The sequence below is a fragment of the Uranotaenia lowii genome, chromosome 2 (genome assembly GCF_029784155.1).
Source record: "Uranotaenia lowii strain MFRU-FL chromosome 2, ASM2978415v1, whole genome shotgun sequence".
Classification (NCBI taxonomy): domain Eukaryota; kingdom Metazoa; phylum Arthropoda; class Insecta; order Diptera; family Culicidae; genus Uranotaenia; species Uranotaenia lowii.
This window is the reverse complement of record NC_073692.1, coordinates 202,764,894-202,777,525: the sequence shown is the minus strand read 5'-3', so window position 1 is coordinate 202,777,525 and position 12,632 is coordinate 202,764,894. Positions and strand designations below refer to the sequence as shown.

At 34.9% G+C, this 12,632-nt stretch overlaps 1 protein-coding gene across 5 annotated transcripts in view; it reads left to right on the top strand.

The window, feature by feature from the left end:
- The window catches only part of LOC129749513 (uncharacterized), a 98,203-nt gene that overhangs the window by 41,150 nt on the left and 44,421 nt on the right, over positions 1–12,632 (top strand). Inside the window, exon 1 of one of the 5 annotated variants that reach the window (XM_055744488.1) lies at positions 9,200–9,356. The exons of 1 other annotated variant lie outside the window; for it this stretch is intronic. The gene's annotated coding sequence lies outside the window, so the exon portion shown is untranslated. Of the gene's footprint in view, positions 1–9,199; positions 9,357–9,385; positions 9,523–12,632 lie in introns of those variants that run through there. 3 more of the 5 variants (XM_055744492.1, XM_055744490.1, XM_055744491.1) reach the window with 3 other exon arrangements.

The following is a 12,632-nucleotide window of genomic DNA, read 5'->3' as shown; positions in this document are numbered from 1 at the left end:
TGATTCAACTGAATCAAAGCAATCGAAAGATTCCTTTTAATTCAACCACGGTAAATGAAAAGTTCATATACCAGTATTTCGATAGCAACTTACTACCTCATCAATCGAAAACGTTCACTGAAGAAGGTAATAAGTTGCTATCGAAATACTGGTATATGAACTTTTCATTTACCATAGTTGAATTAAAAGGAATCTTTCGATTGATTTGATTCAGAAAAAAATCACACATTCAATTGCGGGTAACTCATCACCGTCAACTCGTATCTTATCACAATCTTCTACAAACTTGTTTTTCATTGTCTGAACTACAATTCCTGAAATTATGAGCTTTCTAGCATACTGGAAACATATTTTAGAACACAAAGAGTGAAAGTATGTAGATTTTTCATACATTTTGCCAAAAATATCCATACAAATTTCAAGTCCTTTGCGCCAGCTCGTGCTTCTGCCAAATGACCTGAAACTTTCAGAATGTCATTTTTTCACCTAAAGGCATCAACCTACGGGGTGCCGCGTGGAATATAAGGATTTTTTTGTTATGGACCAGTCTACTTTACATCGGTTGATTTTGCATATTGGTAAGGTGTCAGAGAGGTAATCAGAAGACTCAAGTTCGATTCCTGGTCGAGGCGTTTTTTATATTCATTTACCATTCATGGTCGATTATTTTATCCTGGCATAATACGGCTAGTAGCATCATCTGCCAAAAAAAACACTAGAACACTCTTACGTTATTATGTTATTGCTTCGTTTGATCTAAGACTCATCGTTTAGTGCAAAATGTATCGATCGATGATGAATGGTAAAAAGAATCGCCTCGACCAGGAATCGAACTAGAATCCTCCGATTATCTTTCTGACACCTTACAAATAGGCCAAATTGTCAGATGAAACTCTATATTTCAGTTGACTTCATCGAGTTGAGTTCACTGCTAGATTCTACAGCAGAAAACGCTCATTGTGCCCCGATTAATGGTGCTTATACTGCCCCTGGAGGGGACATTTTCATTCGCTTTATCTAGTTTTTCAAGTTTCACCCAGTTAGAAAATATACTTTTTAAGTGTCTGAACACGAAACCATGATGTACTCACACATTAGGGTCATTCGGGGGAATATGCACCTGCTAAGGGAAATGACCGATTATGCGATATATATAAGCTGTGCACCCGAATACATTGCAACATGTTCTTCGTATTTCTATTTGCTACTCATTTTCTCAATTAAAAATTAATTTTTGTTTTGAAATCTAAGAAAACTTTCGATTTTTTAAAAATGCTTTTCAAATCAACCATTGCAATCATTGGATGCAGAACGCCCTTGCAATTGATGCTCAAAAACATTGAATCAAAACGACTCGACAACAACACAATTTTTACAGTTGCTTTCTGAGCCGATGTCCGTGAGTTCTAGACCAAGAGAGTTTATAGAACACACCCGAACAAGTGTGTGAGGTGCATTATTGGGGCGAGTGTAATGATTGGCAAAAAAAGAAACACGAGAAGCTAAGTGCTATGGTTTGGAGACGAATTTATAAAGTGTATTCAAGTGTGATTGTTTTAAGGGAAAAAAAGATTTCATCAGAAGAAGCATATGAAATAATTGGAAAATTTAGTGACCGAAAAAGGTTTTAACCACGATTGACTTCTGGAAGATGGCTACTCAAACGAGGATGGATTGGTTCCAGAAAAACTCGGTGAGGAAATTCCAAATCATTCTGTTTGCATGTGAATTTTACCTTTTTTTTCCATTACACGCCGTTTGGAAGCTTTTCTTCTAGATGAGGTTTTGTGCTTTTGATTTTAACTGCTAGTATGTAAAGTGTCAGCATCTAGGTAATTTCGAACAGAAGGGTCATTGCGCATAAATGAACAAGTTTAGGAAAAGCGAAACATCATTGCCGCCAATAAATTTAATTTTCTTCTATTGAGCTCAATCTACAATTTTGGTTTTAAATCTAGTGAAACAAAAATATTTTATAAGTTTATAACTGCTTGTATAAAGGAAAAACTCAAATATTTTTCAATTCTGTGGGACTTATTCACAAACAGTACACTTATTGTGACCTTTACCCCATCAATTCTTAGCCACGCTTCGATTTTAGATCGCAGCAATCGCTGAGAAAATTTAAATTTGACGGCGTGGTTGCTCGTTTGTGAGAAGCAAGGTGTGTATATATTCAGGAGGTGTTACCGAATATCGAATTCCCGATTCAGCCATTTTTGCTATGTAGGCTATGCAACTATACGGAACTCATGAAGTTTGTTTACCAACAAACCACCGAAAAGCTGAGCAAAAAATAAACAAACTCATTGAGAGCCCCGCTCACTCCTCGCCTACTTACTGTGAAAGTCGGAGAACCTAGTGTATCAAAAGACCTTGGTGAGAAGTGCGTTCATATTACGGTTTATTAGAAAGAGGTGTAGTAAGGGGCCCACCATACGTGTGATACAATTTTTTTTTCAAAGTGATAACAAAAACATTAGTTTAATGAAATATTAACATTTTCAAATTCTAAGAAATTTATACACAAAAGTTTTTTCTGAAAATTCGAAGGCAAAAGCTTTTGAATATTTTGTTGACAAAAATAAAGCTATATTGAATCATATAATACAAAAATATCATATTTTAAATTATTGTGACCCTAGTTTTACATTGATTGATTCAACAAACTCGTGCTCAATTTTTATTAATAATAATTCGATTCGATTTTATACCAATTTTAGTAGTCCCCGTCTAAAGTTGAGGTTGCACATCAAAAACCTAATAATTCATATAGAAAGCTTTTCTGGAAACTTTACAAAACGTCTTCAACAAAAGAGGCAGATAAGATAGCTTAGGAAAGAAAGAAGTTATATTATAAAAGTAATTGGAACTACGTTTTAAAAAAAAACTAGCAGGTCAAAATGGTTATGCCACCAAATAGCGTAAAATCGGACAGTTATATTTTTTTAACCTTTGAGTAGAAGAATATAAAGTAAAATCATTTTGAAAATAAAATTAAAAGCCTCTTTAGAAATGTTCAGGAGTTTCAATAGGAAACTTAGGAGGTGAGGAGCATAGGTATCAAGTGACTTAGTCGCCTACCAAGGTGATTTTCCATGTCACACGTCCCTTTCCCTCAAACAATCAGCGTGGAGAAATGTGGAGGGATGGCGTACAGCCGGTCTCCGCTAAACATATTTCCACATGTGCTGCACTTCCCTTCCTCCTATCGACTACATGGACTTGGCCGGCGTCGTTATTGGTTCATTTAAAAGTAGGAGATCCTCAAAATTGTACAGTGAGATTGTGTTGCTTGTTCCCAGCACCTTTCATTTGGTTCATTGTGCAATGTTGATTATCTCGAACCAATCACGGAGTGCAACCATTATGCCATTGGCCAGAAGGGGCCGCAGGTGGACCGTAGTTGATAGCAAGCTCAAGCTCAAGCTCAATAGTAAAAACATCGTATTATTATAGTTTCACGAATCGCTTAAATGTTTTGAATATACTTTGTAATTAAAAATTTGAATACAAATTTGTGCACAATGAGACAGAAAAGTTTTGAAGAGTGAGTTGATTTTTAGTCCATAACTAGATGTTGCGTTTCGGAATTCATTTTGATATTGAGGAACATTGTCATGTGAACGCCCATAGCTTATTTTTATTCCTATGTTTTATTTAATTTTGATTTCTTGAAAGATCCACGGGTGTTATTCCTGAAAAAAAAATTCAGTATGATTGTTTTCCGATACCAATTTTATTCTTAGCTATGGAGCTATGACGTATTATGCCAAGCGTAAACATAACAGCCGCCGTTCATTTTAAACTTAGTATACCTCAAGGCGCCATTAAAATACCATAGACCAGATTTAGAAACCTTTATTCTTGTTTGTGATTTTGTAACAGTTAGCATATTTAAAAAATGGCAATAGCATTGATAACTGACGTGTGAGCAATTTAAAATTATGTACAACAAGATTGGAAACTCGAGGTAAACTTGAACGCGCTTTCGTTATCAGTTTTAAAATCATTCATTCAGATTGTACAATCACAATCAATTTCGCTCAAAAGTCAAGTGTATGTATGAAATATTAGTTTAGAAAGCGTGTATCATGTAACATGTTATTGTCGGTTTTCTTAATTTGTTTTATTATTTGATATTATGTTGAAAGCAATTACACCAGAAATAGCTAGTTACCTGATTCACTAAAAAAGATGAATGAATTTAAATTTTGTGTTCCATGTTAGTTTCTTGATTTTCATTTAAAAATACCAAAGATGTTCAAACAATCTCTTCCTTTCCTCAGTACAGTAAAGAATGCAAAAAACACCAGAACATCACATTGTACTTATTGATATGCGAAATTTCGAAAGACTCATGAATAATATAAATGGTAATTTAAAACACAAGACCATAAAAATTGTATTCAAATGTTTTAAAGCAAATTTATGATTTTTAATCTTTTCTTTTAAATAACCAATTGGTTTGTTTTTTTTTTTTACTTTTTATTTACTTCTGAAAATAGTTAATTATTGTTTTTTATATTGAGAAATCTTTTTGTCAATTGCTAGGACATGGAATTTTGGTAATATTTTTATAAAAAAAGAGCAAACGAACGAAGGAAAAATACAGAAAAATCAAATACATGTATATTGAACCGTCAGGGTAACGAGAGTTCAATCGTTTTTCAAGTTTTTTTTTTTTTGTTTATTTATGAATAATACACTTAAAGCATGAAATTGAAAAATAAAGATATTATAAGGAAAGAAAAAAACAAGAAACCGCACAAATTAGGAAAACAGGTTTAAAAGTCAGCTCCATGCACTCGTCAAAAGTGTTTCCAGAGCATATCCATGTTCCCCACTGCCTAACAAAATTATTTGCTAGGATGCAGAGGTGACCTCGGTCCTAAAGCGCAATATTGTTCTTTTATCCCATTCTCTCTTTTCCAAATCTATCTCTTGACTACTAGGACGTGGCCGGCGCCGTTATTGATGTGTAAAGAGAGAGCATCAGTTTTGTTCATTGTGAATGCGCTGTCAATCCCAGACACCATTCTTTTGACCTCTGGGCAAAATTGATGGCCTCGGTCAATCACGGAGTAGCAACCATTGGCGATGTGGAAATATTTCTACTGAGCCACACCAGCGATCGTGAAGTTCAAAATGCTGTTATATATTTTTCTTAGAACTGCACTGTCTAGTCTTCATTCTAATACTCAAGTAAAAGAACCAATTTATAATAAACCAATCTATATTTTTTCATACAAAGATGTATACTCTCGAAAAGCATTTTGGATTTAACGATTTAAGGTGGATGTGAGTAGTCAATCAAGCTAAGCTAAGCTAAGCGATGTCCGTGAGTTCTAGACCAAGAGTAAACTTCGATCACAGTTGTACCGGATAAGTTTTTCAATGGCTCGTCCGCCAACTTCATCGTTGCTATAAGTCGCGATGACATAAAGATGTCAAAAAAAAAAACAATTTTCACAGTGAAAATAATTTTTTTTTGTGGCGTTTAAATAGCTCGGGGAGCTGACGCTGGAAATGAAAATTAGGGATAGTTTTTCGAGAAGGAAATTTTAAAGTTTAGAGGAGGCAGCGTAGAATAGTAAGCGATCATGAGACGTTGGTTAGACCATCATGCACTTCATTATATGCATTCCGGCTGGATATGGACAGAATGCAGTTCAAGATAATGAACCAACCCCTCCTGATACCAGTTGGAGGAAGGACAAGGGTGAGTTCGAGACTGGCCTCTACTTACTCCCCAAGCATCTCGTCGGCAACTTATGGGATTCGAACCCAAAAGTTTTTCTTGCCGATACCAGGAATCGAACCCAGTACGCCTGGGTTACCAGACTCGCGCCAGACCACATCAGCGCTAATTTTCACAGTGAAAATAAATTGATTCTTTATAAAATTCTAAAAAAAAAGTGAAAAAATATTCTATCTACACATTAAATAAGTGGTTTGTAATTATTTTCCAATGAATAATTTTGAAGTTTTTGACTTTATTTTCAACTATGTTGGTTTCAACAAAAATTTCTGCTGCACGCAAAAAAATGCGCACGTCATGTCTACGTGAAAAACTATATAATTGTTATCCAATTGATTTTCACGTAAATTGAACGAATAAAATTAGTTAACGCTTCCCTAATAGGATTTTTAGCTTGGTGAACGTGAATTTTAAGTGAGTTCAACGCGATGTGATGTTGAAAGCTACGAGAAATATGTTTAGTATTGAAATGATGTTTGAATCTTTTATATAGTTATTTTTTCGTCTTTACTTTCGGTATAAAAAAAAACTAAAATAAATTTAATTCTATCGTAAACGAAATTTATTTAAACTTTCGCCACTACATACATTCAACACCTACGAAATTTACTTGACTGGAATCGTCTAAGGACGTTTTTTTCTTATGGGCTTCTTTCTCACGGTCTTTCCTTTTCTGTTCGGTGGAACTTCCAGAAGCTATTGGCGACGAAATTAGTGAACCGATTCGATTTTCAGTGCACATTCTTTACTCAAACCCGATCGAAAGCTCTAAATATTATGTATTCTAATGGTAATTTAGGACTAAGCGAAGTATAAGATCGATGTATCATGTTGATAATCGGTCTGTATTCATGGAAAACTGTACTCCAAAATCTTGAGTAAAACACTTAGCTTTGTTTACGTCTTACCGAACAGCACTTTGAGAGGAGTGCGATTTGTCCGAAATTCGATGAGGGTATTTTGATCGGATATTTAAAGTTTAATAAATTTTCAGTTTATCATAAAACAACAATTTTCAGCAGTTTTTCATCAATTGATAATTTGAATTTATTCTTTGAACAACCAAAAAAAACAGTGTTCTAAGTAGTCACCTTTGCGTTAGAGCCTATTTCATTTGCACATTTTTTTTATTGTAATTCACGTTTCATTGGCAATTAATATTATTTAAGATATTGAAGTTATGAAGTTATTGAAGATATTGATTTCCTGAACACATTTGGGTAAGAAGACTTTACATAATACTTCTCAATCTTCATAATCTATAAAAAGTATAGTCGTTTGGCGTTTTACCCCGCAAAGGCATTTTGGGCAGAATTCTCTATAGCTGTTTTCTATGGTTAAATAAGCGTCCTCCTTAAGGTGGCTATTATGCCCTTATCTCTCCGACACAACTTGAATCGGTATAAAATTTCCATTCTGGTTAATACAAATTGATTGCGAAAATCTTGCGTGAATAAACTCAAAATTCAGTGCAAAGTTGAATTTAAGTGCAAGGAAATCTGAGAAATAGTAAAAAGTTCGAAAAACAGCTTACTTTTAAAAGTTCGTCAAAAATTCTGTGTTTAGTATTTTGAAAACCTAAAGATTCGAAAATATGCCAAATTACGTCAACTTTTCAAACCTGTTTTTAAAACTTATATGGTGTGACTTAAACAATTTTGACGGTTCATCGATTGAAAAGTACACTTTTCACACAACTTTTTTAAATTTTTTGTGATCTTAGAAAATTTAAAAAAAACTTCGGTTTCCTTGGACACTAAGTGAAAATTATTTTGAGCATTCCGTAGCTGATCTACAGTCTTTTTACCGCAGCATGTTTTCTCGGATTTTTTCTTAGACTTTGAAAAACGGAAAACTGAAGTGTTGTATGTGAATATTGTCTGACCAACATATTTGAGCTACATTACAAGGTTTCTAAAACTTTAAATCAATAACTATAAATTATAAATTTTATAAATCGGTTAAAAACAAGAGAGATTCCATCAACTGGGGCAACATGCAACACTTTTCAACTTCAATGACTTCTAAAAAACTTATGTTCACAGTTAATCATTGTCCTTATGCATCAAAAGTTTTAAGAATGATGGGATATCAAATTGGCGTAATCAGAAAAATTATTGATTTTTGCGGTTATTTTAATTTTCTAAAAACATACGATTTTCACTCTCCTTAGAAAATGGGGTAACTTGCAACAAACTTTGTTTTTAATGAAAAATCTTATGGAAAAGCATGAAATTATAAATTTTTTTGATAAATTTGCGATTCCGTAAAGACTATTACGCATGAAAACATCAATTACAGTAATTTTTTGTTCTGTAAAAACTAATTTTTTAACATTTTTTTTTCTGAAAATGGATGCTGCATACATTTAGGGATAAAACAGTACAACAAAAAAAACCCTACAAGCTGAAATCATAAAAATAATTGTTTGGATGAAATAAATTTCAATGTTGACAGATGCGTGATACAAAACAATCATATTCCAGCATATAGAAACGAGATTTACAAGGTGTTTCTATGATTTGCATTTTATTGCATTTTACCCCAGACAGGTAACTGAATTATAAAGTTATTAATTGAAAAAAATGAGTGATTGTTCGTATTTTGATCATATTATTAAACCAATCCGTCATACTGGGTAAAGTTTTTTAAGGATCGAAAAACGTTAAAAATTGTGCATTTATTGCTTGATTTTTCAAATTTTATATGAAAATCAAAAACTTTAAGAAACTTTTCTAAGATGCGAGAAATTATGTAAAACTCTTAACTTCCAATAGTGTCATATTGACACTCAAGAGCGGATTAGGGTTTTTTAAATATGTCTTTATTCGTACCAATTCATCATTACATTTATATTACATTATTACATTAAATTAGGTGTTCAGTTTAATAATGAATTGTCCAGAGCCCTATAGTTTACTAATCACTAAAATTTATTTATTCGACTTAAATTTGCTGAGCGCAATCAAACGGATTACGGTTTATCATATTGTTAACAAGGGCCAACGCAGAGTTATTAAAACCCTTAATGCGTTATGCAAAGTTTATGAAATGTTCATTCCCAGATCATTTTCTCTGAACGCAGCTTTGCATGAGCAGCTTTGTGAATGAATAATATTAGAAACAAACTTGACCCAGCCCAACAGGTGCTCTATAAAATCCTAAGCTGTGGTTCAGATTGATACCATTTGTGATTTTGTTCTTGCTATTGTTGACGTTGTTTGTAGTGTTAGTTGCTTGCCTGCCTGTTGTTATACCGTAGATTTTGACAGACTTGTCCCGGCAAATCGCAGCTACTTCAAACACTTCGAAAATGCTCTGGAAACTTTCGGTTCCAATCCCGCTCACACATCACACACGCTCCTATGTATGTAAAAAGGCCGCCGCGTCGAACCAGAGCACATACTACGCGTATGGCCATTTGCTGATTAGAATAATTCCAATGATAACAGTTTCTTTCTGATCTGCGGCTGATTCGGATCATCCTCTTTGCGGCTAATCGGGTCCAATTTATGTACGGGCGTAGTACGAAGAGATCGGCTAAAGGAAAGAGTTGTTTCGCAAACGACGACGTCGACGACGCGATCGAAAGAAGGTCGATATTTGTTTTTTCTGTTTTGGAAATCTGTTGTTTCGCCAAATCGTTGAGATATCCGAGTAGCGCAACGACCTCTAATTTAAAATTAAATACCATACACAGTGTCCCAGGTGTTTTTTCTCATACAGCAGCCAAATCGAAGATGGGCTAACAAAGTGATTCAGTAGGAACAAGATTGATCTTGTCTTTATCTTCTAATAACTAGTTACGACCAAACCCCGCGAAACAAGCAGCAAATCCAGCCGGCACATAATTTGCAGCAACGTGACACTTTAACGTACCATTAATCAAATTATCAATCAATTCAAAAGGTTTATCAGCATAATTTTATGTGATTTATTCAAATTGTGCCGTTTACTCGAGCGCGCCGAGCATAACTAGTCACGGTCCCATGGACTTGCGGGAGATCGGTGAGGATCAAGCGCATGTGCTGGACCACGGTTCAGGCTGATTCGCGAATATTTTTGAAGATACCTACTATATGAGCTGGAAGCAACTCGGCAAAACAAATCCGTTATCCAGAAGCAAGCAAAAAAAGGGGATTTTGTGGGACCCGGGGTTCGGTTTTGTCGCCCTTGACCAGTCAGCCAGCCAGGCAGCGGTGTGTTTGTATGTGCTTTAGTGACAATTGCAAATTCTCCAAATCTAATTCCGGTACGAGGTGTGTAAATAACGTCGCGCTTTGGTGATGCTCTGACTGACGCGGCTTGTTGTTTGTTTATTTGCCGATCCCTAATGCCGCTGCTGTTATGTGTTTTACATATGATGATTCCTGAATCACACACAACATACTGGCGAGCTAGCGAACGAACGAGGAAGGAATCACGATTCACGATCATATGGGAAACATATCGGAAGTCTAGGAAGACAGCTCCTACATATACCGGTGGGAGGTCTCAGGCGTGGAATAGTGAATGGAGCTCACGTCGGACTCTTATCGGAGGAAGGGATCACGCATTTAATCACCTGCTGATGCTCACTGAGTTGTACCTACTAGGTAGTGCTGCAGTGCGTGGTGATCTATCATATGCGGAAACGGGCTTAAAGTAGAATTTGAACTGTTTGTAAATTTCAGCTTTTGCTGATTAGATATTTATGTGTTTGGAATGGTGATCACATTTCGACGAGCAAAACGCGATGCTAGTTTTATACACTCAAGCAAACTAACCAGACAATTTCGATGATCGATTGAGGATCCTGAATTTAGAAATATATATTGAAGGGAGAAGGGTGTTATTCAGAGCGGATACACTGGACTGAAAATCGTGTAAATATCTTCAGTATAATAATTATAGGGGAGATAAGGGCATAATGGACACATTAAGAAGGACGTTCATTTTAACATAGAAAACAGTTATTATATGTGAGTTACATCATTGTTTCGTGTTTAGACACTAAAAATGTCTACTTCTTTCCTTACTTACATCATTGTTTCGTGTTTAGACACTAAAAATGTCTACTTCCTTACTGGCTGAAACTTGAAAATAGATAAAAACTTTTAAAAATGCATTTGAAATTTTTTTTGCCAAAAGTTGAAAATCAGTCACTGTAGGGGCATAATGAGAACCTCCACTTGGGCATTATAAGCACCATTAATCCGGGGACGATGAAACTTTTTTTGCCGCACAATCTAGCAGCGAATTCAACTCGATGAAGTCAACTGTATTATAGAGCTATAGCCTGACTTGTTTCATCTGACGGTTTGGCCCATTGGTAAGGTGTCGGAGAGATATCAGGTAACTCGAGTTCGATTCCTGGTCGAAGCGATTTTTTTTTTCATTTACCGTCGTTTTCCAATAGACGGTGAGTCGCAGATCCATCAAACAAAGCAATTAAAGAAAAATTTAAGTCTGTTAGTAGAATACAAACAATTCACTTACACTCATACATTTCTGGTTTCTGGTACTTTGTTTGGAGGATGATTTTTTTTTCGATTATAGTCGTTTCACCATCTTTACGGCATTCGCAACTTTATCAACGTTGCAGTTGAAGGATCGTTATTGAAAAACTATCCGGTACAACTGTGTTCGATGTTTACCAAGGCCGGATTAAAGGGGGGGCAAAAGGGGCAATTGCCCCGGGCCCCCGGCTTAGGGGGGGCCCCCGAGGTTAAAAAAAGTTTTAACATTACTTCAATCATACTACTACATATCCATGAAAAGGAATCAAAACTAGAAAATCTGTATGAAAACTTGAAATATAAAAACTAAAGGACCCACGTGAAAAAATATCTAGATTAGCTTCTGTCTTAAAAAGATTAGGGGCCCCCTAGAGTAAGCAGTGAAGGAGCTCTCCCACATTTTGCGAGCTGAGAATATCAAAATCCTCTGGACAAAATCGAATTCGAAAAAAAAATTAAGAAGAATATGAGGCAAAACACCTCAAATTTTCATTTTTTATCGAAACATAACAGTTACGATATTCTGTACAGAACAGGTAAAATAAAAAAAAATTCCTCATTTTCATTACATTCAAACGCCTTGCACAAAAATAATGTTTGTTGTTACGTTAAGTTTCCAAGTTATGGTTTACTGCACTTAAATAGCAGCTAATTTCGCTTTATGATAAACATTTCAGAATTTTACCCGGGCAGTATCCGGGTTAATACCGCGTATTAGAATAGCTCTTCACCTTTCAATCATTATTATTGAAATTTTCATTGGTTAATAAATTCCAAACCCTTTTTCCTGCCTATTTTTGAAAGTAAAATCTTTTTTAAAAAAGTAGTTGCTTGAATTGGACAAATCGACAGTACAGAGTTTCTTTATTAGATTTCCATACGAATTTCTGTCTTAGAATTGAAATTTGTACCGGAACATTTTCAATTGATTTAACCATAATTTTATCATCTACTGAAGTGAATATCCTTAATTCAGCATATTATTTTCTAAATGATCATTCTCAAACTATTATAAAAACGATCTGATAGTTGAGTTGCTTGTATCATTGAGTGATTTTCTTAATTTGAATTTTTCTATGATCTTTTTCCAGATTTATTCATTGGGATTTTCAAATCTTGTGTTGTTTCTTCAGTTACTGAAATTCAGTTTCATCATTTTTCTAAATTTTGAAATTTCAGGATCTTTGTTTAGAGTAAGGCTGCCAGATTTTTTTCAGCACGTACCAGGGCCTGACAAATTCAGGCTATTTTAGCTAACATCCCAGCAAAATCCGGGCATTTGATACCAAAATGTCGACCAAAAATCCGAGCAATTTGTGGGCGAAGTTGATCAAATACCAGGAAATACTCAACACAAATCGAGAAAAAAACTT